This window comes from Halichoerus grypus, chromosome 6 (genome assembly GCF_964656455.1).
Source record: "Halichoerus grypus chromosome 6, mHalGry1.hap1.1, whole genome shotgun sequence".
Taxonomy (NCBI): domain Eukaryota; kingdom Metazoa; phylum Chordata; class Mammalia; order Carnivora; family Phocidae; genus Halichoerus; species Halichoerus grypus.
In genome coordinates this window covers 105,846,385-105,871,752 of record NC_135717.1, presented here as the reverse complement: position 1 = coordinate 105,871,752, position 25,368 = coordinate 105,846,385, and the positions used below count along the sequence as shown (strand labels likewise).

The window sequence follows — 25,368 nt, the reverse complement described above, 5'->3', positions numbered from 1 at the left end:
CTATCTGTAAATCATTCAGAGAGGGAATTGAGAGTTTTCACTGAGCTCACTCTGGAGGCCACTCTTGGTAGTGAGACATTTGAGATGAGGGAAGGAAGCAATTGTTCTACAGATATGGGGACAGAAGCAATTGTTCTACAGATCTGGGGAAAAATGAAGTGATTGATTCTTGCTTAGACAATCTATTCAACCCAAACTGTTAACCCAACATTCATTAAGTGGATTCTCTCTTTCCTGTGGAAGCCCATGGTAAATAGCATAACATTTCTACCTCCTTGCTGAGATAGTCAGAGAGCTGGGTCTAGGGGAAGAGGAAATTTGCTAATCAATAAATACATTTCTGCTTCACTTCACCTGACTCAAGTTAAACTTCCAGGCAAGTTACAACCAAAGAGGTCTTCAGGAATATAAATAACTTCACTAGGTTGAAATATCCCAATACCTGGGTGTAAGGTACTGCCTCTTTGGGAGTCCTTAACTCAAGAATTTCAAGCATCAGAGAAAATAGTTTCTTTCCTATCTTAATACTGGCAGTGTGTTGGAGACAACCCAAATGTGGCATTCATGGGCCTGGTATTTATATGGGTCTAGATTTATATGGGTTTCAGATCAAAGGAAAACCATGAAATGAAGAGAGTGATTTTACCCTAGAGATTTGGGTCTTAAAAGAAGGAAGGTGTCTCTTCAGTTGAATAATCCCCTTGATTCATCAAGGAGAGATCTACTCCATGAACCATCTATTTGTAATATTTCCCAAATATTCTATGGCCTCTCAACATAATTATGTGTTTGCCTGTTGGTTTGTTTTAATTTAGATTGGCTGCCCTAGGGACACAAAAACTCCCCACTGACACTCTAGCAATACACAATGAGGATTCCCTTCAATGGGATTGTGTTAATAGGGTGATAGTTTTCTTCAGAGTCAGCTGCAATGGGGTCAGCACAGCTAATCAATGAGCCAAGTGTGGTGATGCAGCCATGGGTGGTTCTTTCTAAGTTTATAGCTTTTCTATTCTTCCCAAAAAGAAGATGTAAAGAAAGGGTTTTTTGTTTGTTTGTTTGTTTGTTTTTTGTGGGGGTTTTTTTTGTTGTGTGTGTGTGTGTGTGAATATTGACTGGTAATGGTTTTGTCTTTGAGAGTGTGGGCTTTAAACTAGAAACATCAAGTTTATCTTTGGAGCAATTATTGGCATTGCTACATGCAAGAAATTTCTACATGGATTTGTACCAGCTGTCTTACATGTAACAGTAAGGAGACTTGGTTACACCTCAAATAGAAAACATTCCATCCTCCAGTCAGGCACATCTAACCTGGGAAAATTATTTTCCGCTGTCTTCTTCTCTGTGATCATATTAAATGAGTACCATTCAATCTTGCTTGAACAAATGACTGTTTAACCACTTTGACATTCTTGAATTCTGTTGATTTTCATTTTATAAATTAATAAACTTTAATTTTTTAGAGCACTTTCAGGTTCACAGCAAATTGAATAGAAAATGCAGAGGGTTCCCATATATCTCCAAGTCCCTATACACCACAAGCTCCACTATGGTTGACATCCCATGTCATAGTGGTATATTTATTTTAATTGATGAATCTACATTGGTACAGCATTACCCAAAGTCCAGTTTACATTAGGGTTCACTCTTGGTGTTATACATTCTATGGGAATTGAAAAATGTATAATGATATGTAACCACCATTGTAGAATCATACTGAATAATTTTGCTCCCTCAAAAATCCTCTGTGTTTTGCCTGTTCATCTCTCCCTCCCCTCTAACCCATGGCATCGACTAAACTTTTTACTGTCTCCCTTTCCAGGATGTTATATAGTTGAAATCACACCATATGTAGCCCTTTTCAGATTGGCTTCTTTCACTTAGTAATGAGCACTTAAGTTTCCTCCAGGTCTTTTTATGGTTTAGTGGCTCATCTCTCTCTTTAGCACTGAGTAATATATATTTTTCTTTTTTCTTTTTTTTAACACTGAAAAATATTTCATTTTCTGGATGTGCCACAGTTTATTTATCCACTCATCTCCTGAAGGACATCTTGGACATACTTTGTAAGGGTTTCTTTTCCCCCTCCCCTGCCGGTAGCTCAAGAGGATTTTTCTCTGATTTTCACTGTGAGGACCTGGTAGAGCTCCTGGAAATAAACTCACAGAAGTGTGGATCCTTGTCTGATTGGGTCCTCCTGGAGTTTTTAATTCCCAGACTTGTCTACATGGAGCCCTCAGCAACTTGACAATTACAGTTCAGATTTTCCTATCCCAGCATTGATTCTTATGCAGGTTTCAGTTCATAGGTTTCTGCTTCAGTAAGCTATGATTCTCTGTACCTATCTATCTGTCTCCCAATTTTTCAGGTAGTAGTTTGCCCTATGACCTCACTTTTCTGACACATCTAAGAAGAGGCCTAAAGAAGGCCTGAATATTAATTCTCCATTTAAAAACCTGGGGAGGCTAATCTCGTCAGCTCAAGTGATTTTATGCCCTTTAACTCAGCCAACGCAATCACAGAACTGACTCTAGAGGACATTAAATATAGTTAAATGTCAGCCAGTTCCCTATTTCACATTCTTAACTAATTTTCAATAATTTTATCATCTCTCTGCTGAAATGACCCCTAGTACCATCATTGTATGAAGGCTGTTTAGGGCTGTTTGAAGGATAGTCTTTCCACCTTGAGTTTTAGAACTCAGGACAGTGGAATCAAGACAAAGGTCCTGATTTCACCAGCAGTAGTCGAGTCTGTAGCTTTCCTTTGTTGGTGTTTCTGTTTCTTCTTCTCTTCATTTCTGAGGCTGATACTGAGAATTGGCTCACTGAAGTACAAGCTTATGATCAGCCTTCCACCAAATGGTGTCTTTCTCTATGGTCCTGGAGTCTAAATATCTCTTAGAAGAATATGGGACCAGGTTTTCTAGCAATCGATAAGTACGATATCCATTATTGTCAAATTTACCAAAATATAAATCTAAGAATACCCCATACTGGCAGGAAGAATAAAACCTGGAATTAGTTCAGACTCTTTAGATCCTAGTCTAAGTCCCAAAAGAAGATTTATTCTAAAGAAATATTGTGTCCTTTGGAATACAAGAGGAGAGACAAATGCAACTGGAATTGAGGAAGGAACTAGAATAAGAAATTAAGAAGCTATTCATCAATGCTTATCAAGTCTGCGTCATCTCTTTTCCTGTAGGTTGCTTTTCTCTGCTTTCCAAGTCACCCTGCAGAGATTGCTTGGCAGTTAAGGCAGTTGGAAGGTGATAATTAATCACACCCCTTTCCCCGTATGGGTTCTGAACCAATTTTAGAGATGTAGGAATCAGACAGATGAAGACAAAAATATCAGCCTTATTCCTTGTAAGACTGGATTGGAGGATGTGGGTTGGATTTAAGGCCAAATGGACTTTCTGCTACGTTCCCTCCTGAATTAAATCCTCTCAGAAATACAGGTCTCACCCCTGCAGGGGCAGAGTCTCTCCAGGAAACGTACACCATGGAGGGAAAAACAAGGCAAACAAATCCTGGGGAGAGGAGCCATTTGTGTGCAAGGTTTTACTTCTACTAAAAAAATCAAAAACAAAAACAAAACACCCAAAAAACTAAGGAATGACAAAGGTCAGCGTGTCACTATGTAACCCATTCAGATAAATCAATTATGAGTAAGGTGCAGGGAGAGGGCCTGAATGACTCTGGGAAAAAGCAACTGCTGAGAACAAAAGGACATTCATTTCTTCTCAAATAAATCAATTAAAAATATCTGGTGAAAAAAATTATAGTGACTTAGTATAGGCCAGGTGTCTTCAGTATATTCAATCAGTGGTAACCAGAATAGAGGTTCTGTACAGGACAAACTGGGCAGCCAGAAATTCTCCCCATTGGACTTGGGGGCAGGACCCCAGAGAAAAGCAAAAGTTTGAGCTTGGCAGATACCTTAAAAATAATCATTTAATACATGCTTCCAGGAGCTACAAAGGAGTAAAGCATTTCTTTCGTAGCTTATTATTTTCATGTAATTTCCAACTTGCAAAGAAATTACAAGAATAGTACAAGGATCTCCCAGATTCATCGATGGTTTACATATTGTCTCAGTTGCTTTATTATTTTCTCTCTATATGTCCATCTTTCTGCATTTTTAACTTTGAGAGCAATTTGGAAATACCATGTACTTTTATCCCTAAATATCTTAGTGTGTTTTCCTTTAAAAAATTGACATTCTCTAAAATAACTAAAGTTATCATAATCAGGAAATTTAACAGCAATAATTTACTATTAACTAAACCAGAGTCCATGTTCAGTTTTGTTCAATTGTCCCAGTAGTGCTCTTTGTGGCATTTTTGTTTCTCCACAGAATTCCATTCAGGATCATAGATTACATGTAGTTATCAAATCTCTTCAGTCTACCTTGACGTGGAACAGTTCCTCAGCCTTTCTTTGTCTCTGTGACCTCAATATTTCTGAAGTATACAGGACATTGTGGCATGTCTCTGATCATTGTCTGATGTTTCCTTAGAATCAGATGATACTTTTTTTTTTTTTTTGGTCAGGAATATCACTGAAGTAAGGCTTAAGGTTCTTCTCTAGGCATCATATGCGGAGGATTCTGAAGTCAGTTTCTCCCAATCTGATTATATTAGTTTTGATTTCTTGGTGAAAATGCTTATTGTCAGGCTTCTCTATTATAAATTTCCTATATTTTCCCTTCTTATTAATAAATGATATGTGTGGAGATACTTTGAGATGATGCAAATTTCCTGTGTGTTATCAAATTTTCACTCACTAGTTTTATCATCCATTGATGATTTCCCAACTTTACTGTGTATTAGGTATTTATCAATATTCATTCCACTATAAAGAAGAGATCTCTCTTCCTCCTAGTTATTTACTTATTTACCTTATTTATATATATTTGGGTTAACTAATTCTTATTCGATGAAATGACTTATATTTTTGCAGTTATTATTTATTGTCATGCTCAAATTCCTCAGGATCTGGCCAGTAGGAATCCCTTCCATGTCCCTTTATGATGGCCTCATCATTTTTTGTGTGGTGTACTTCTCTACTTTCTGCTGCAACAGAATGTTCCAGGTTCAATTTATATTTCCCCTGCCTCAATCTTTCAAGTAATTTTGGTTCCTTTTAATAGAGAATGGTATTTAGAAACTAAATGGTATTTAAGTGTACTCAATGCAACTGGTATGTCATTTCTTCTAGATAGAACTAAGAAAAAGATAAATATAGAAAGTTGTTCTTTGTTGTCTGATTGCTGTGGCTAGGACTTCGAGTACTATGTTACATAACAGTGATAAGAGTGGCCATCCTTGTCTTATTCCTGATCATAGAGGAATGGTCTTTCAGTTTTTCTCCATTAGCTGTGGGTTTTTCATACATGGCCTTTATTATGTAGGGTATGTTCCCTCTAAACTTACTTTGTTAGAAGTTAGTATATATATACATATATATGTATATATATGCTTAGACATAAAAACTTACCTTGTTAGAAGTTAGAAGTTAGTAAGATATAGATAGATATAGATATAGATATAGATATAGATGATATAGATATATCTTAGCCACAAAAAAGAATGAAGTCTTGTCATCTTGTCATTTGCAACAACATGGTTGGAGCTAGAGAGTATTATGCTAAGTGAGATAAGTCGGTCAGAGAAAGACAAATATCATATGATTTCACTCATATGTGGAATTTAAGAAACAAAACAAATGAGCAAAGACAAAGAGAGAGGCAAACCAAGAAACAGACTCTTAACTATAGAGAACAAACTGACAGTTACCAGAGGGGAGGTGGGTGGGGGGATGGGTAAATAGGTGATGTGGATTAAGGAGTGCACTTGTTGTGGTGAGCCCTGGGTGTTGTATGGAAGTGTTGAGTCACTAAATTGTACACCTGAAACTAATATTACATTGTATGTTAACTAACCAGAATTTAAATAAAAACTAAAAAAAGGTGTTTTTCCATATATTTCTATAAATTATATATTTCTGTATTTGATATATTAAAATGATGACTACATACTGATACAATTCCAATCCCAAACCACAGAGTTTTGTATTTTAGTATTTGCCTTTCTATATTCGTGTAGAATACCACTATGAAAAATAAAACTTAAACTAGAGTTCAGTTTTTTACCAGTTCTTTTTTGTATGTGTGGTAATGTTCACATACAGTAAAATGCACAAATTTTATGTATCCAATTTGATTGGTTTTGACAAATGAGCACACTTATGTAACCCACATCCTATCAAGATATAGAATATTTTCTTTGCCTTAAAAAGTTTCCTTATACCCCTTTTTGATTTTTTTCTACTATATGTTAATTTTGCCTATTCTGGAACTTCATGTAGATGAAACTGCGGTCTGTACTCTTTGGATTTGAATTCTTTTTGCTCAATGTGTACATAAAATTTAATATTGTGTTTATATATATCAGGGTAGTAGTTCATTCTTTTTTATAGCTACAATATTCCATTGCATGAATATATCATATTTTTAAAATTCTTCCCAACAGTTGGGTAGTTTTCTGTAAGACTGGTATAAAGCATATGTTTTCATTTGTTAAGGGTGGGGATACACACTTAGAAGTAGAATTGCTGAGTCATATCTTTTTTAATTTATTAGAAATTGCCAAAATATTTTCTAAAATTATTTTACCATTTTACACTTCTACTGGCAGTGCATGAGAGTTGTTTTATAATCTCATTTCTTAATATTGTAAGTATTTTTAATTTTACCTCTTCCAGTGTGTGTTACAGCATTTCATAGTGGGGGTAATTTTTATTTCCCTGCTGATTGATGACCTTAAGTATTTTTATGTACATACTAAATTACATTCATGTATTTTCTTTTCTGAACTAGGTATTCCATTCTTCAGCTTAAAAAAAAAAAAACCTTTCCCATTATATATGTGTTCTAAATATAAGTCCTCTGTCAGATTTATGTAGTGTAAATATTTTCTCCCAGTCTATGCCTTGGCTATTTACATTCTTAATGGTATCCTTTGATAGGCAGATGTTTGTAATTTTGACAGTCTAATTTATTTATTGTTTTTATTTTATGGTTACTACTTTTTGTGTCCTGTCCAAAAAACCTTTGCTTATCTTCACATCATGAGGATAATGTCCTACATTTTATTCTAGAAGCTTTACATATTTGGCTTCATTTACACATATAAGTCATCCAGAATTAATGTTTGAACATACTGTGAGATAAGGATTGGGGGTCTTTTTATTCTATATTGTGAAAGTGTGCCAATACCATTTGCTGAAAGACTTTAATTTCCTCCATTGAATTGTTTTGGGGCCTTTGTTAAAAATCAATTGATTATATGTTGGTGGGTCTATTTCTGGGCTTTTTATTCTGTTCCTTTGATCTATTATCCTATGTCAGTACTGTACTGTCTTGATGAATGAAGCTTTATAGTAATTCTTAAAGTCAGGTAGTATAAATCTGATTATATTCTTTTTTTAAAAAAATATTATTTTGGCTGCTCTAAGTCCATTAATTTCAGTAAGAAAGTTTTAGAAATAGCTTGTTTATTTCTATATTTTAATATGTCTCTGGTTTGATGTTTGCAGGTGCAATGAATTTATAAATCAGTTTGGGGAGAAATGATATCTCAAAAATACTTATTCATTTGACAAATGGTGTAATTCCATTTGTCATTTTGTTTTGTTTTTTGAGTATAGTTGACACACAATGTTACATTAGTTTCAGGTGTAGTATGCTATATTCACAAGTGTAGCTACCATCTGTCACCATACAGCACTATTACAAAACAAATGAATAAATAAACAAAAAGCAGAAACAAAGCCATAAATACAGAGAAGAAACCAATGGCGGCTAGATGGGTGCGGAGTTGGGGGGGTGGGCAAAATGGGTGAAGGGCAGTGGGAGATACAGGGTTCCAGTTTCGGAATGAATAATCATGAGAATAAAAGGCACAGCATAGGGAATATGGTCTCCATATTTCTTTTTAAAAATTTCTGCAGTTGTAGTTTTCAACGAAGAGGTCTTTCACTTTTTCTTAAATGTATTCTTGTGTATTTTATACTTTTAGTGATATCATTAATGGGAATTTTTATAATTTCATTTTTATTTATTTTATTTTTTTTATTATGTTATGTTAATCACCATACATTACATCATTAGTTTTTGATGTAGTGATCCACGAATCATTGTTTGTGTATAACACCCGGTGCTCCACGCAGAACATGCCCTCTTTAATACCCATCACCAGGCTAACCCATCCCGCCATGCTCCTCCCTTCTAGAACCCTCAGTTTGTTTCTCAGAGTCCATAGTCTCTCATGGTTCATCTCCCCCTCCAATTCCCCCCCTTCATTCTTCCCCTCCTGCTATCTTCTTCTTTTTTTTTTTTAAACATATAATGTATTATTTGTTTCAGAGGTACAGATCTGTGATTCAACAGTCTTACACAATTCACAGCGCTCACCATAGCACATAACCTCCCCAGTGTCTATCACACAGCAACCCCATCCCTCCCACCCCCCACCACTCTAGCAACCCTCAGTTTGTTTCCTGAGTTTAAGAATTCCTCATATCAGTGAGGTCATATGATACAAGTCTTTCTCTGATTGACTTATCTCGCTCAGCATAATACCCTCCAGTTCCATTCACGTCATTGCAAATGGCAAGATTTCATTCCTTTTGATGGCTGCATAATACTCCATTGTATATATATATATATATATATATATATATATATATATATATATACCACATCTCCTTTATCCATTCATCTGTCGATGGACATCTTGGCTCTTTCCACAGTTTGGCTCTTGTGGACATTGCTGCTATCAACATTGGGGTGCACGTACACCTTCAGATCCCTACATTTGTATCTTTGGGGTAAATACCCAGTAGTGCAATTGCTGGGTTGTAGGGTAGCTCTATTTTCAACTTTTTGAGGAACCTGCATACTGTTTTCTAGAGTGGCTGCACCAGCTTGCATTCCCACCAACAGTGTAGGAGGGTTCCCCTTTCTCTGCATCCCCGCCAACATCTGTCGTTTCCTGACTTGTTAATTTTAGCCATTCTGACTGGTGTGAGGTGGTATCTCATTGAGGTTTTGATTTGGATTTTCCTGATGCCGATCGATGTTGAACGCTTTTTCATTTGGATGTCTTCTTTGGAAAAATGTCTGTTCATGTCTTCTGCCCATTTCTTGATTGGATCATTTGTTCTTTGGGTGTTGCGTTTGATAAGTTCTTTATACATTTTGGATACTGGCCCTTTATCTGATATGTCATTTGCAAATATCTTCTCCCATTCTGTCGGTTGTCTTTTGGTTTTGTTGACTGTTTCTTTTGCTGTGCAAAAGCTTTTTATCTTGATGAAGTCCCAATAGTTCATTTTTGCCCTTGCTTCCCTTGCCTTTGGCGATGTTTCTAGGAAGAAGTTGCTGTGGCTGAGGTCAAAGAGGTTGCTGCCTGTGTTCTCCTTTAGGATTTTGATGGACTCCTGTCTCACATTTAGGTCTTTCAACCATTTTGAGTCAATTTTTGTGTGTGGTGTAAGGAAATGGTCCAGTTTCATTCTTCTGCATGTAGCTGTCCAATTTTCCCAACACCATTTGTTGAAGAGACTGTCTTTTTTCCATTGGACATTTTTTCCTGCTTTGTCGAAGATGAGTTGACCCTAGAGTTGAGGGTCCATTTCTGGGCTCTCTATTCTGTTCCATTGATCTATGCATCTGTTTTTGTGCCAGTACCATACTGTCTTGATGATGACAGCTTTGTAATAGAGCTGGAAGTCTGGAATTGTGATGCCACCAGCTTTGCTTTTCTTTTTCAACATTCCTCTGGCTATTCGGGGTCTTTTCTGGTTCCAAACAAATTTTAGGAGTATTTGTTCCATTTCTTTGAAAAAAGTGGATGGTATTTTGATTGGGATTGCATTGAATGTGTAGATTGCTCTAGGTAGCATTGACATCTTCACAATACTTGTTCTTCCAATCCATGAGCATGGAACGTTTTTCCATTTCTTTGTGTCTTCCTCAATTTCTTTCATGAGTATTTTATAGTTTTCTGAGTACAGGTTCTTTGCCTCTTTGGTTAGATTTATTCCTAGGTATCTTATGGTTTTGGGTGTGATTGTAAATGGGATTGACTCCTTAATTTCTCTTTCTTCTGTCTTGTTGTTGGTGTATAGGAATGCCACTGATTTCTGTGCATTGATTTTACATCCTGCCACTTTACTGAATTCCTGTATGAGTTCTAGCAGTTTTGGGGTGGAGTCTTTTGGGTTTTCCACATAAAGTATCATATCATCTGCAAAGAGTGAGAGTTTGAGTTCTTCTTTGCTGATTTGGATGCCTTTTAATTCTTTTTGTTGTCTGATTTCATTTTTAGTTGTTTCCTGCTATCATACTGAAATACAATGAATTTTAATTCAATCTTGTAACCTGTAAACTTGATAAATGTACTTAGTAGATTTCATAGCTGCTTTGTAGATTTCTTAGATCAGGAGTTGGCAAAATATTGCATGTGGAACTAATCTGGCTCACTGCTTGTTTTTGTAAATAAAGTTTTATTGGAACACAGACATACTCATTCACTTACATATTTTCTACGTTGTCTACACAAGAGTTAAGTGCAATAGAGCCCATGAGGCCTGGACAACACACAATACTTACTATCTGGCTCTTTTTAGAAAATGTCTCCCAAACCATGTCCAAGATTTCTCTACATATTTAATAATAACTTTTTTAAACAGAGAAAATTTTACTTCTTCCTTTCGCAGTTTTGTGCCTCCTACTTATTTTAATTTTATTTTTTATTCTTTTTCCTAGTTGTATTCACTGACTATGACCCCCGCACCCCCACCCCAGCACAGTACTGAATATAAGTAGTGAAATGGTGATCTTTGCTTTGGCCCTGTTCTAAAAGCAATGTATCAAGTATTTCATCATTAATAATTAACTGTAGGTTTGTCATAAATATTTTTTATTTGGGGAATTTCCCTTTCATTTTAAATTTTCTGAGAATTTTTATAAAAATATATTTTGTTTTTGCTTTTTTACCAAATGTTTTTTCTTTAGCTGTTGATAATATCATGTCTATTTTTCTCCTTTATTCTGGTAATATAATATATTTCCTTAATTTAGTGTTTGGAAGTTAAAACAGTTTGAATTCGTCAAAAAATCCTAGTTGATAATAATATATTAACTTGATTGTTAATATTTTTCTGAGAATTTTTGCATTTATGCAAATGATATATTTTTTGATTTTTCTTTTCTTATAACACCTTTAGCTGTTTTTTGCACTTGAGTTATGTCTGTCATATAAAACAAGGCAGTGGTTTTCAATATCCATAATTCTGTGTTTTGTTTTTTTAATCCAGATTGATAATCTTTCCCTTATAATTGGAGTTTCAAATTCATTAGCATTTAATGTAATTATTGATTCATTTAGATTTAGAACTATTATTTTGTTGTTTACCTTTTATTTATTCCATCTGCTTAAACAAAAAAGGCATCTGTTCAATTTTTTTAATCATCTAGTCCTCCTCTTTTGTCATCTTATAAATTGAATATTAGTTAGTATTTCATTGTAATTTCTCTTTTGGATTTTCAACTTTACCTCTTGGTTTTATATTTTATTGGTTGCTCTAGGGATCATAATATGCATCTTTAACTTTTCATACTGTACTTAAGAGTTGATATTGTACCAGTTCACAAGAAATATAAGAATCAAGAAATTGTGTAGTTTGCCTTAACCCCTATAATTTGTGATATTGTCAAATATATGACCATATATATATATATTAGAAGCCCCATCATGATTGCTAGAATTTTTGTTTTATTTTTTTAAAGATTTTATTTATTTATTTAAGAAAGAGAGAGAGACAGTGAGAGAGGGAACACAAACAGGGGGAGTGGAAGAAGGAGAAGCAGACTCCCTGCTGAGCAGGGAGCCAGACATGGGGCTTGATCCTTGGACCCTGGGATCATGACCTGAGTCACAGGCAGATGCTTAACCGACTGAGCAACCCAAGCCCCCCAAATTTTTGTTTTAGATAGTCATCAGGCTTTTAAAGAGATTAAGAATAAAAATATAGTTTTTATATTTACTCATATATCCACTATTTCTGGTATTTTTTATTCCATCATGCACATCAAGTTTCCATAGAGTGTGTATCCACTTCATCAAAAATAACAGTCTTTAATACTTCTTTTACTGCAGGCCTATTAGCAAAAAATTCTTCCAATTTTTTATCTGAAAAATGTCTTAAATTTTCCTTCATAACGTAACGATATTTTCACTGCATATAAAATTCTAGTTGATAATACCCCTCTTCACATATCACTTTAATGATGACATTCCATTATCTTCTGACCTATATTATTTCTCATGAAAGATCTGCCACTTGCATGGTTTTTCCCCTGTATGCAATGTACCATTTCTCTGTTTTCAAAATTTTGCCTTTACCTTTGGGTTTTAGCAGTTTGACAATGGGTTTAGTAGTTGACAAAAATACCTAAGGGTATTTTTCTTTATATTTATACTTCTTAGATTTACAAGTTGGTATTTTTCTTAGTAAATTTGGGCAACTTTTCAGCCTACTTCAAGTATATTTTCTATCCCAATTATTTTTCCTGACTCTAACACATATGATAGACTGCATAATACTATCCTACATATTAATGATACTTTATTTTCAATGTTTTTTTTGTTTGGTTCTTCAGAGTGAGTAATGTCTATTGATCAGTCTTCAAGTTTAGTGACTCTTTTTTCTCCTGTATCTGATCTTAAGTATGGCTATTCAGTGAATTTTTCATTTCACATTTTTTATTTCTTGCTTATAGAATTCTTTTTTTAACATTGTTTGTTTGTTTGTTTATCTTTAGAGAGAGCAAGTGGGAGATGGGGAGAGAATCTTAAGCAGTCTTCATGCTGAGTGTGGAGCCTGATGTGGGGCTTAATCTCGTGATCCTGAGATCATGACCTGAGCCGAAATCAAGGGTCGGACACTTAAGTGACTGAGCCACCCAGGCGCCCCTAGAGTTCTTATTTGATTCTTTTTATAGGCTCTATTCTACTGCTAATATTCCCCTGTCTGTCCATCTGTCCACCCATTATGACCACTTTTTAACATCTCTGGACATATTTGTATTGGCTGATTTCAAATACTTGTCTGCTAATTCCAACATCTGGATCATTTCTCAGAGTTTGTTTTCACTGACTGCTCTCTTCCTCCAGGTATGTGTCATATATTCCTGCTTCTTTTCATATCTAGATTTTTAAAATTTATTGCGTGACATTGTAGATACTAGAATTGAGACTGAATTTAGCTGTTTTCCTTTAGAGAGAGTTAAGATAATTGAGGGGTGTTTTTTGTTTTTCATACTGGCATTTGATTTTCTGGTCAATTAATCTTAACCTTTCAAATTTTGTGTTTGAACTTTGTTAGAATTGTCCTTGAATAGCCATTATTATAGCAGTAAAAAAAAAAATTCTACTCCTAAGGCTTAGCTTTCCTTCAGTATCAACTGAGGAATATGTTGTTTAGCAAAGTATCTTTCCTCTAGATGTTCAGAAATCCTAATGCATCCAAGCATAGTGGGAACTTCAGGATCTCCTTTCAGCTCACAGATCTCCAGGAGCTATTTTATTCATGAAAGGACAATGCTACACTCCCAGATGTCCAACATCTAAAAACAATTGCTTCATATATCTCATCCATACACACACACACACACACACACACACAATTTCCAATTTCAAAGTATTTTTCCAATAGAAATCTATTTACCTAGTTTTAGATCTCTTCTCAGTACACTTCATGGTGTATCAACTAATACAATACCATAATATTAAAATATCCACCCATAAAGGACACTATAATTTCCTACTTCAGTCTTTGAAAGCCCTAACAGATTCTGTGCTCTACTTGGCAGAGTTACAATTCTTATTGATAAATCTAAACTCATCTGGCTTCTTCCAGTTCTCATGGATGGTTAAGTTGTTAGATAAAAGCTGTGACACTGGGTGAATTTATTTGTGTACATGTATGAGAGACTATTAGTTAGATTACTGAGATTTATTGTCCCCAAAGTAAAAAACATGACATGAATGTGAGAGCAGAGCCTCATGGTTATTCATATTGAATATTTATAGCTGGTGAGTAAATGTGGATTTGGGGGTAAAAATAAAAATAGTGGCATTGATTTACCAGAAGGAGAAGGAGAAGTACTGCATAAGTACTTTTTTTTTTTTTTTTAAGATTTCAGTTATTTATTTGAGAGAGAGAGAGAATAGCACGAGTGGGAAGGAAGAACAGAGGGAGAGGGAAAAACAGACTCCCTGCTGAGCAGGGAGCCCAATGTGGGGCTGAATCCCCTAGGACCCTGAGATCATGACCTGAGCCAAAGACAGAGGCTTAACGGATTAAGCCACCCAGGCACCCCCTGAATAAGAGAATCTTAAGAAAAGTAAAAGAGATTAAATGTGTTTTGAGAAAGGGGTATGGTTACTAGATACAGAGAAAGTTCAGGACCTCTGCCAAAAAACACACTGAGGTTATACTGTGATATTTGTATTTGCCTTAATATCTATGACATGTATTGTCAGTCAGTGAAGAAACTCTGGAAACAACATGTTGCTCTGAAGGTAAATGAAATTTCTTCCAGTAAGGGTTAGGGTTAGAGCTGTACTGATCACTCACTCAATGATATATGGGGTGAGCTGAACATGGATTGGTAAGCATTCATTGTCGAAATAAGGATGATCGCTGTTTCTCTTTTTGCCTCTGGTTTTTAGTAAACATGAATTTCTGGGAGATAGTGTAGCTTAGTACAAAGACCATTGCCTATGAAAATTACAACCAACAAATAATAACAACAAGAACGACAAAGAACATCCAAATCCTGAATCTGTTGCTGACTAGCAGTATAATTCTAGGTTAGTTTTACTTAGGCTTTTGAATATAAATTTCCTCTTCTATAGAATTTAGACAGCAATCCCTGTTTCACAGGATGGTTGTGAGAATTAAATAAAGAAATATAGCCAGAGCTAGAGATGTACATTATCGGGCACAATGCCTGACACATAATAGATCTACAATGAATAGTTATTCTTTCTTCATTCATGACTACAAATTGTCTAGACCAGGACTCAGCAATTTTTTTTCTATAAAGGGCCAGATACTGAATAATTTAAGCTTTGTGAGCAATACCATCTCTGTTATAGCTACTCTACTCTGCCTTTGTAGCCCCAAAGCAGCCACAGACAGTATGTAAAGGAATGAGCATATCTTTGTTCATTAAACTTTATATACAAATCTGGCAGCAAACCAGATTTGACCTGTAGGAATGGTAGTTTGCAAGACCTCTGGACTAGATTAAGAAGTATGGTGGGGTTTTTTTGTTTGTTTGTTTACATAGTCATTGGGTCTATGTTTTAGAATCCCCAGGATTTAGGGAGCCCTGGGTGGCCCAGCTGGCTAAGTGTCTGCCTTCGGCTCAGGTCATGATCCCAGGTTCCTGGAATAGAGTCCCGCATCGGGCTCCTTGCTCAGGGAGGAGCTTGCTTCTCCCTCTGCCTGCCGCTCCCCCTGCTTGTGCTCTCCTCTCTCTCTGTCTCCCTGACAAATAAATAAATAAAATCTTAAAAAAAAAAGAGAGAGAGAGAGAGATGATATCTTTAAAAAAAAAAAAAAATAGAATCCCCAGGCTTTAAAAAATACAGAAATAGCATGCTCCATCTCTTGTCTTCATGTTTCACATGTCTGATAAAGACAAAACTTCACTGTAACTTTTTCTGGTGTGTTTAAAATCTAACTTCCATGGTAAAAGTATGATTTCATTATACCACCTTCCACAATTTTATAGGGCAAAATTTTCTAAAGTAACAGGAAGCCTATTTTTCTTGTCTTACAAATAGTAATGTTTTGGTTGGATTCTTCTCTTTCTAGACTTGGTGTGAATTCATTGACAAATGGAAATCCCTGGGGTCGGATGTTATTCTCTGTTCTGCTGTATGTCCAGACTCCAACCTGGATTCTAGTGGGATTCTTTCTCCTTGGTAATAACTTTTCTTCTTTGTTCTTTAAATGCAGCCTAGTATGATATAAATGAACTATAACAGGGAAAATGTACTGGCTTAAAAATCAGAATTGTACTCTAACCCAGGATTTGTCACTACCTCAGTGTTATGTTAATTGAAACATTTAAGAATTAATATATTAAAATCTACCTTTTATGAGATTGCCATCATCTTTAACCTTTTTCTCCAAACCTGTTATCCTTCTGAATTTATTTTTTATCATTCTCAAAGTTACTATTTTTTGGTTATTCTTATTTCCCTCTTGTTTTCTATAGCCAGATAGTTCTAAATTCTTATTTTTGCAGCATTTGTTGGTTTATAGGTTTTTTGGTATGTATTATTTAATTTGATTTTCACAACCACTAATATGAAGACAAGGCTTTTAATCTTCTTTTATTTTATAATTGAGGAGTTAAGTGATAAAATAATTTAAAGAAATGAATTTAAGGTGACATGATTAGAAAATAGAATGAGGACTAAGACTATGCTCTCTCACTACTCACCCACTAGTTTTTCTGCAGGGGTTCTGAGGAGTCAGCGTGCTAGATTTCCAGGTGGTGTATCTTATACTTACCTTTATAATATTCTGAACTTCCCTGTGGGAGCTGTCACTGTTGATATAGTGACAGATGAAGATGAGGAGGGACTGAAACTATATCAAGGACACTACAGTGACTTCTGAGATAAGAAAGGTTTTTTAAGGATTTCTTTGCCTGGATGTTGGGGATGTTGCTATATTTTTCTAGTTTCTAAGAGAGATAAATTTAATGACCTTTACTTTTTCTCTCTGTTCTTAATGCCCTATTCAGCCACATTATCATAAATATTTGGCAAATGTGATAAGAAAATGCTATATTCTTTAACAATCAAATAAGGATTGAATCTAAAATATAACTTTTTTCTTTGTTTATTAGACAAAGAAGTACCTACTAACTTGTCTAGTATCATTAAAATTCCACATTTTGACCTTTTATAAAATAGAACTATTGGAGTTTTAGGACTCTGATCGGTTACTAAAACCTTTCTTCATAAGTCTTTTTAATTACACCTCATTTAAGATGCCTTTTCCTGTATTTTATGGAGTAGAACAATAGGTGAGCTTTCACAAAGCCATCACTATTGTTATGAACACCCTCCTTCTATTTCCTTCCTTAGCTTCATGACACATAATAGAACAGGGGTTTGGGTTCATTAATATTTAATCTTTCTTTATAATTTTCTGTATTAAGAATCTCCTGACCTACATATCTTTGAAGGTATTTTCAGAGATAAATTTCTGGATTTTAAACATTTTTAATAATAGGCTACTAGCTCTGGAAGTCATATAAAGTTGAGCCTAAGATTCATTAGTCAACATGTCTCTACTTCTTTTTTTTTTTTCTAAATTTTATTTATTTATTTGTCAGAGACAGAGAGAGAGAGAGCATGAGCAGGGAGAGGGGGAGAGGGCAAAGCACGCTCCCCTCTGAGCAAGGAGCCCGATGTGGGACTCGATCCCAGGACCCTGAGATCATGACCTGAGCCGAAGGCAGACGCTTAATCGACTGAGCCACCCAGATGTCCCAACATGTCTCTACTTCTAAGTAACAAAAAAATCAGCCGATTTTGACCTGTTGCCAAGTACCTAGAATCCAGTGAGAATTAAAGTCAAATAACTAATACCTCTTGCTTGGGAATCTGTCTTTCAGTCAAATATTAATCCCCAAAATATTTATCAGATTTCTCCTCGGTATTGAAAGGCATTTATATTTTATATAAATTTTATATAAAGATATGGTGATGGATAGATAGACATTGATACATATTGCAAACCCAAAGTATGCAAAATATTCCAGGTACTCTTCAAATTATCTTTCTTTAATTATCTTTCCATAGAATTTTCTGGGAAAATTCAAACTCCCTATGTTGCAGCTTATGTGGGATCTAGGCTTTATTTACTCTTATGGGTTGATTTGACTTTTGGGAGTGTGTGAATTAAATAAATGGTGAGTTAACATTAACTTAGTCTCTGCTTTCTAGAACTTTTGTGAAGAATAAGCATGAAGTCTGTCTTGACATTCTGTAAAAGAGCATAAATTTTTATTTTGACTCTTTCCTACTTTTAGTCACATACTGACTGAAGAAAGTAAGCTGCAGGATACTTAGGGAATAAATAAAGAAAATGTTTAAAGCTAAGCAATAGTGATTAGCAAAGAGAATGTACTACTGGTTGATATAAGTTGATGAATGAGAGTTAAAGATAAATAGATATAATAAACTTAATAACATGTAAAAATGTATAAATTTGTTTAAAAAACCACAGGGAAATGAACTTGGTGAAATTACACAAAAAGTGTGTCACTTGGCTCATTTAACCTGAAAGATAAAATGATCAAAAAGTGAGATGAAGAGAAAATCTGGAATACAAGCTAAGACTAAATAAGAGATGAAAAATATCACCATCTGGAAGATTTTAAAAACAAATTAAAGAAAATGTTATTTAATAAACATGATAAAACAGCAAGATAAAAACATGAATAAATTCAGTTTGGTAGTATTTTTAAAAGTTAAATGTAATAGGTAAAACTTTTAGGAAAATGTTTGAAAGATGAATAGTATATTAGAATAAGTTTGTAAAAGCCTAAAGTCAGTTAAAATTGCCTCCTACATTTAGAGGAGAGTAATTTTAAACAGTGGTATTCTTCAGAGTACAAAGCTTAACATTCCCTGGAAAAAGTATGCAGGGTCATTGAGTGGAAGGCAGTTGAAGCAACCTCTTGACCTTGTCATAGAGTTCCATTCACTGGACTAGAGCTCATTGCAAAGACATTTATGTTGGTTGAGGTCTCTTGTGACTGATTCTCAATGTAGCAATCCTGGGGTAGAGATAGTTCCTTCTTTAAACTCTTATCCCACAAGGAAGACCAAACAGGCAGATAATAAACTTAAGTCCCTACTAGGAGCTAAAGTACAAACTACAGCAACAGATGATGTACCTGAGATTATTTCAAGGCTTTTCATGTTCCATCTTTTTTGGGAAATCTCTTTTGAGTTATTTCTTTCTGTGGGGAAAAGGGAAAATAAGGCAAAGGTAAAGACATATCATAATTGAAGCATTAAATGTTTTTCAAATTTTAGAATCAATAAAGTCACTATAAATTGTGGCTAAAACCCAGTCCACTCTGTTCACATGCAGTAGAATCTAACGCATCCTAGAGAACAGTGCCAAGGCTCAAGGCAGGTAGCTGTGAAATCATGACCTTCGTCCCCTCCCAGACTATTGAAGGAAGAGTGGGACTTGCCACTGCAGTGCACTGTGTGGCTTTACTGTGGCAGGATGAGCTGTTTCTGCACCTGATAAAGGGGGTAAAGACTGTGACCTGAAAATGGAGAAGACACAGTGAATCTTAGGCCACCGAAGGACTGTCTTCCCCAAGCTGCGCAATACTGAGCTTTAAATGCAGCCCACTCTACCATACCCCTCAACCCTGAGAGACCATCTAATCATTTCTCTCCCCAGGTACTCAAGCTAAACATTTTAATTAATTATGATTAATATCTGCCAATGAGCTATGCAGTGGGCATTTTGTCCCTCACAACTCAAATCCCTTTCTAGTAAGGAAAACTTGGGCAACTTCCTTTAATTTTTTTGCCTTAGTTTCTGTGACTGTAAAGTAGGGGATAATAATATTTAGGGGTAACATTTATTAAATATTTATCATATACTGTAATTGTTCCAGGGGTTTATTTGAGATTAAATCTTCTAATTCCCAGGACAATATTTAAAAGAGTGTTTTATTTTTACCTGCATGTTTATAGGTGAGCATATTGAAACTAGAGAGGTTAAGGAGCTGTGCCTGTCTGCCTCATGGGGTGAGGATATAATATGACCAGGTACACAAAATGGCATCATAGCACACTGCCTTGCATGTGGTGTCATTAATAAACATTGCCTATTATTATTATTATTATTATTTAAGAATCTCTGTCTCTGCAGTTGGAATTTATCTCTCTTCTGTGGAAGCTTATCTCTAGTTTAAATGCTCAGGTATTTCCTGAAAGATTCATCCATGGCAAGAGCAGACATAGACTATACTAGGTCTATTTTAAACAGAGGAACTCATATCCTTATGTTCTTTAGCCTCATTTTGGGGCTACAGAATCAACTTAGAAAAAATTTAAAATTAACTTTTTAGCTATGAATGTTTTCAATGCTTCACATATTTTCTTCACACAGAAAAATCCAGAATGTATTACATTGTCAACTTGAACTGCCTACAGAGATTAGGTTTCACCTTTGAATCAATGCTCCTTAAACTGAACTAATGAGTGGGGAACACCAGGGAATGATAGTATAGGTCAGACACTCATATCATGGTTAAAATGAAATGCAAATTTGGTTAGTTATAATTATGTCCAGTATTGAGACACCTACTTATCATTTTGTAGAATCTTTCAAATGTTAAAAAAATTGTAATCAATGGCTTTGCAATATTTAATATCACATAAATTGTTGGAAAATATGAGCCAGAAACTTATCTCTTACAAGCAGTTTACTGACCAATTTCTTATCTGAGCTCTTTTCGTTGCAAAGAAATGAACCAAATCTCTGGGAGAGATGCAGCTCAAGTTTCTCTTTTTCTCCACATCCTTGCCCACCTCCAGCAATCCTGATTCTGTGGGATTGGAATCTACAATCACTTTTGGTTCCTTTGCTCTATGCTCTGTTCTTTAGAGTGCTGTTAGCAGAGGAAAGGAGCCATGTTTCTTGGAGTTCAACATCTGACATGGTGTAGACTATTTCAGAGGATATTCATTTGTTCACTCAGTCATTCATCGAATGCATATATTTATGGACTATGATGTGCACAGGTGAACAAAATAAGTAAAGACCTCATGCGCTGGGACCCCTGGGTGGCTCAGTCATTAAGCGTCTGCCTTTGGCTCAGGTCATGATCCTAGGATCCTTGCTCAGTGGGGAGCCTGCTTCTCCCTCTGCCTGCCACTCCCCCTGATTGTGCTCTCTCTCTGACAAATAAATAAATAAAATCTTAAAAAAAAAAGACCCCATGCGTTATTTGTTATTCTGTTTGTGTTTTTATGTTCGTGTTGTTATGTATGTGTATGTATTATGAAAGTATGTATCCTATGTGTCTATTTAACCTGTTGTGTTATACACACACGCATAAACACACACAGACACACACTATATGTATGCTTTCCAAGGTGTTACTAATAAATTAATCCTCTTAAATCATTGCTTTTGTCATGATACTTTCCTATTCAAGCCGTGACTGTCTTCCCCCTATTTAACTGTTGAGTCAAAGCTCCATAAACCAGGCCTCCAAAACCTAATTCCAAACTATCATTCCAGTCTTACTTTTTAACTGTGGTCAACACAGTCATTTCACTCCATTTAATCTGCTATAATTCTTCCTCCTAAATACAGCCTGAAATTTTTGGGAGCTAACTTCTACTTCTGGCCAAAATGGAATAACATGGACTAGACTAACCCTTCGAACTTAAATAACTAAAAAAAAAAACCAAAAAACAAAAACATGAAATAATGGTTTTCAGACATTGCACAAAATAATGGTTTTCAGGCAGTGCATAGAAATAATCGTATGAGAGAGGAAAATTCCCCACAATCATCCCCCTCTTCCTTTTCCCTTCTTGGAGCTTTCTTCTTAGAGGTATTTCTAGCCACAGCACTGGGAGAGGGCTCCAGAGAGGGCCTGGCGGTTTCCTAAGTTGGTGTGATGGAATTGGGTGTCCAGGTGGCTGGACTTCACAGGGCAGAATGCCACAGAAAGAAAATCAGCACAGGAAGAAAGCCACAGAGAACTGGAGAGGCCTCCCTTTGATTCCTCAGCTGAATACTGATCAGCATGTATTTGTGAGGAATTATCTAAGGTGGGGGAAAGAGCCTTTTAAGAAGAAAGCACAATAATCCCTGGAGCTTAATAGAGCCTGGAATTGTTTTTTTTCTCACTAGCAAGAGTAGAAAAAAATCAGAATACATGAAGCATCAGGTACTTAGAAGATTATTGCCTCAGTAGTGGGGTGTAATTAGCCGGAGACTAACAGCTGGTCTAGTCCACATAACAGTGTTTGAAACCAAGCCTTAAAAGGGTAAAACTGTTTCCAAGTAACTTCATTGCACCCCACTGCAAAATTTACAGGTATTTTTTAAACTCAAGAATATTCAGCACTTTTAAAAAATCCTCAATATGTGGCATCCAGATGAAAATTACCAGGTACACAAGAAGCATTGTTATCTGTCAATTTGAAAAAATGAGCCCTGACCAAAACAATTGGGTAAAACTTTTGGAACTATGTGAATCTCTTTACCTCTTTCATACACCCCACAAAAAGCTAATATAATTAAGGTGAGTTGATCCCAGTGCAGGAGATGAGCCATATGCATAGAAAGAAACATTGTGCACACAGGCTTTTTTCTAAGAAATAATAAATTAATGATTCCTAACTTGAATTCACAGAGGACACCACTATCTGTTTTCAGCCATTAGTTCTCAGCGCCATGGTGGAGATAGTGGAAAGCGAGCGTGTGCACCTTGACTAAGAACCCCCACATCATGTGCTGCATTGACCCCAGTGTCATCATTCCACTTCAGCTCTCTTCCTGTCTCCCCACTGAGAACTTCTGTTAATGGAAACATCATTACCTACTCCCAGAAGAGGGTGCCTCTCAACAATCTGGCTACATAGCCCTCCCTTACCTCCCCTAAATCATTGCCTGTTCCCTTCTCCTGCTTTAGAATTCTTCCTACACCTGTCTCTGACTGATATATTACACATTTATTATTTTATAGGTTTAATATCTGTCTCTATCACCAGATTATAAACTCCATGAAGCAAGGGATTTTGCTTGTTTACCTCTGAATCTTCTTAGTCCATAATAGTCACTTATAGGTATTTATTAAATGAATGAATAATTCTTAACATCATGCAATTATTTTTGTCAACCTGATTTTTTTTTGCAATATACTACAAGTGCAAGTCAGAGCTTTTGACATTATTTTCCCATAATAGGTGCCAAGCTAAATCAACTCAATTCCTAAATTTAGTAATGGATTAAATGAAAAGTAGATAATGAAGACTTTGATTAATCCACTTCTACGAGCCTTTAAATACATATGTACTGCTGGTAGGGATTCATAGCAAATACATTCTCATCCCCCCCCCCCACTATCGCCTAATCTTCTATCCCTTTTATGAAATTAAATTACTTTGATTGAAATTAATAAAATATTAACTGAATGTCTATCAGGTCCTGGGACTACAGCAGTGATTAAAATATTCTCATGGTTTCTGCCTTCATAGTTTGCAGTCTAAATACCTGAGAAGTAAATATTCTATTAACAAAATTATGTGCAATGGGAGAGAGAAATGTGAAAATTTAAGACAAATAGCTCTAAATTCTTGTAACAATTATTCTGGCTACTATTATGATGAACAACAAGAACATATGGCATATGAAATGAAAAAAATACAATGTTTGGAGTACTATCTGTATCCTTGCAAGAATATACTTTTGGATTGAGAAATAAATAAAAATAATGTAATTTAGGGGTGCCTGGGTGGCTCAGTCAGTTAAGCCTCCGACTCTTGATTTTGGCTCAGGTCATGATCTCAGGTTTGTGAGATGGAGCCCCAAGTCAGGCTCCACGTGCTCAGCATGGAGTCTGCTTGAAATTCTCTCTCTCCTTCTCCCTCTGTCCCCCTCCTGCTCTCTCTCTCTCTCTCTCTAAAAGAAATAAATAAAATCTTAAAAAAATAACATAAAAATAATGTAATTTAAACTTTTGTTTTGGAAAAGAAAGATCTCACCTCTTCATGTGTTGAAACTGCTTTAGAGAGAAGATTTAGCTTGATTCTCACCTCTGCTACTTACAAATTGTGTGACCTAGAACAAATCATGGGATTTTTCTGTCTCCATTTCCTTTGTGAAATTATAATAACTATTTTTCCTCTTTAAAAAGATTGTGGTCAGAATCAAATATGATTATGTTTTAGGAAATGCTTTGAAAACTACACTGTGGCTATAGCATAGAGTTTTAAGGATATTCAATAAACTATGTTTGCAAATTGCTCAGCATATTGTCATAAGCACTTAGTAAGTGGTCAGTACATACAATTATTAAACTAGAGATGAAAATTTAAAAGGTAAAGATTGCATATAGAAGAGTTTAAGAGCAAATTATATCTCCAAAGAAACACATTTTGAAATTGAGGACCAGAGGGCTTTTCTTTTCTATTTTTTTTCCTGAATTTTGATGTGGATATAATTAGAATGTAATATCAACAGTCTACCTACCAATGTGTGAAGCTAATGTTCACCTTCCTTCTCTTACTTCAATCCTTTCTCCAGTAATCCTTGGTGAGTCAGCGAAAGGTGAAAAGAAACCCCAAATGGTATTCACTAAATTGAGTATCAGGTTGAAATGTCTTCCATCATATTATTTTTATAAACACTGGCTTCTCTGATGCCCATTGGATCTATGCAAGAATCAGATCAGAGATCAGATTGCCTTCATGAATATTAAAGGCAGAATAGAAAGCATTTGATGTGATTGGAATTTTGGGGGATAAATCTTTCTTTTTACAAACTTGGAATCAGAACATAACATGAAAATGAATATTTAAAAATTTTGGAATCCTTTCCAAGAATTATTTATCAGAACGAAAAAGCAAAATGGGGAACTTTGAGCACACCATGAGCATTGAGAAGATCTTTTGTTACTTAGCAGAAGCAGCACACTCTTCTACTTGGATTCAGCTATAAACAATGTTCATTGTCTATTGAAACATTTCCCTTAAAATTTTCTTTTATTATTCTAGGTGAAGGAACCATTCAGGGCAATATCATTTGATGATGATGGTGATAATTATTATCATTATTTGAAAGAGAAAGAGAGGGAGCGTGCAAGAGCACACAAGCTGGGGAGGGGCAGAGGAAGAGGGAGAGAGAGAATCCCAAGCAGTTTCCACGTGGAGCACCAAGCCCATCACAGAGCTTTATCTCACGACTCTGAGATCATGACTTGAGCCAAAATCAAGAGTTGGATGCTTAACTGACTGAACCACCCAGGTGCCCCTCATTCCTTCATTATTATTAGCAGTGAAAGTCATCCTTGTCCTTATTAAAAATTATACCACTGATATACTTTTTTCCCCATCATTTTAAAAAGAACTAATGTTATTATTGTTTGTAACATGAACTAAGAACTATGAAAAATATATATTTTGTTTAATATAAAATATATCCTGGGAAATAT

At 35.4% G+C, this 25,368-nt stretch overlaps 1 long non-coding RNA gene across 2 annotated transcripts in view; it reads right to left on the bottom strand.

Moving 5' to 3' along the window:
- Positions 1 to 25,368, bottom strand: part of LOC118529579 (uncharacterized) — a 479,669-nt gene that overhangs the window by 79,892 nt on the left and 374,409 nt on the right. For both annotated transcript variants that reach the window (XR_013449142.1, XR_013449141.1), the window contains exon 3: positions 19,066 to 19,131. This is a non-coding gene — a long non-coding RNA (uncharacterized LOC118529579). The remainder of the gene's footprint in view (positions 1 to 19,065; positions 19,132 to 25,368) is intronic.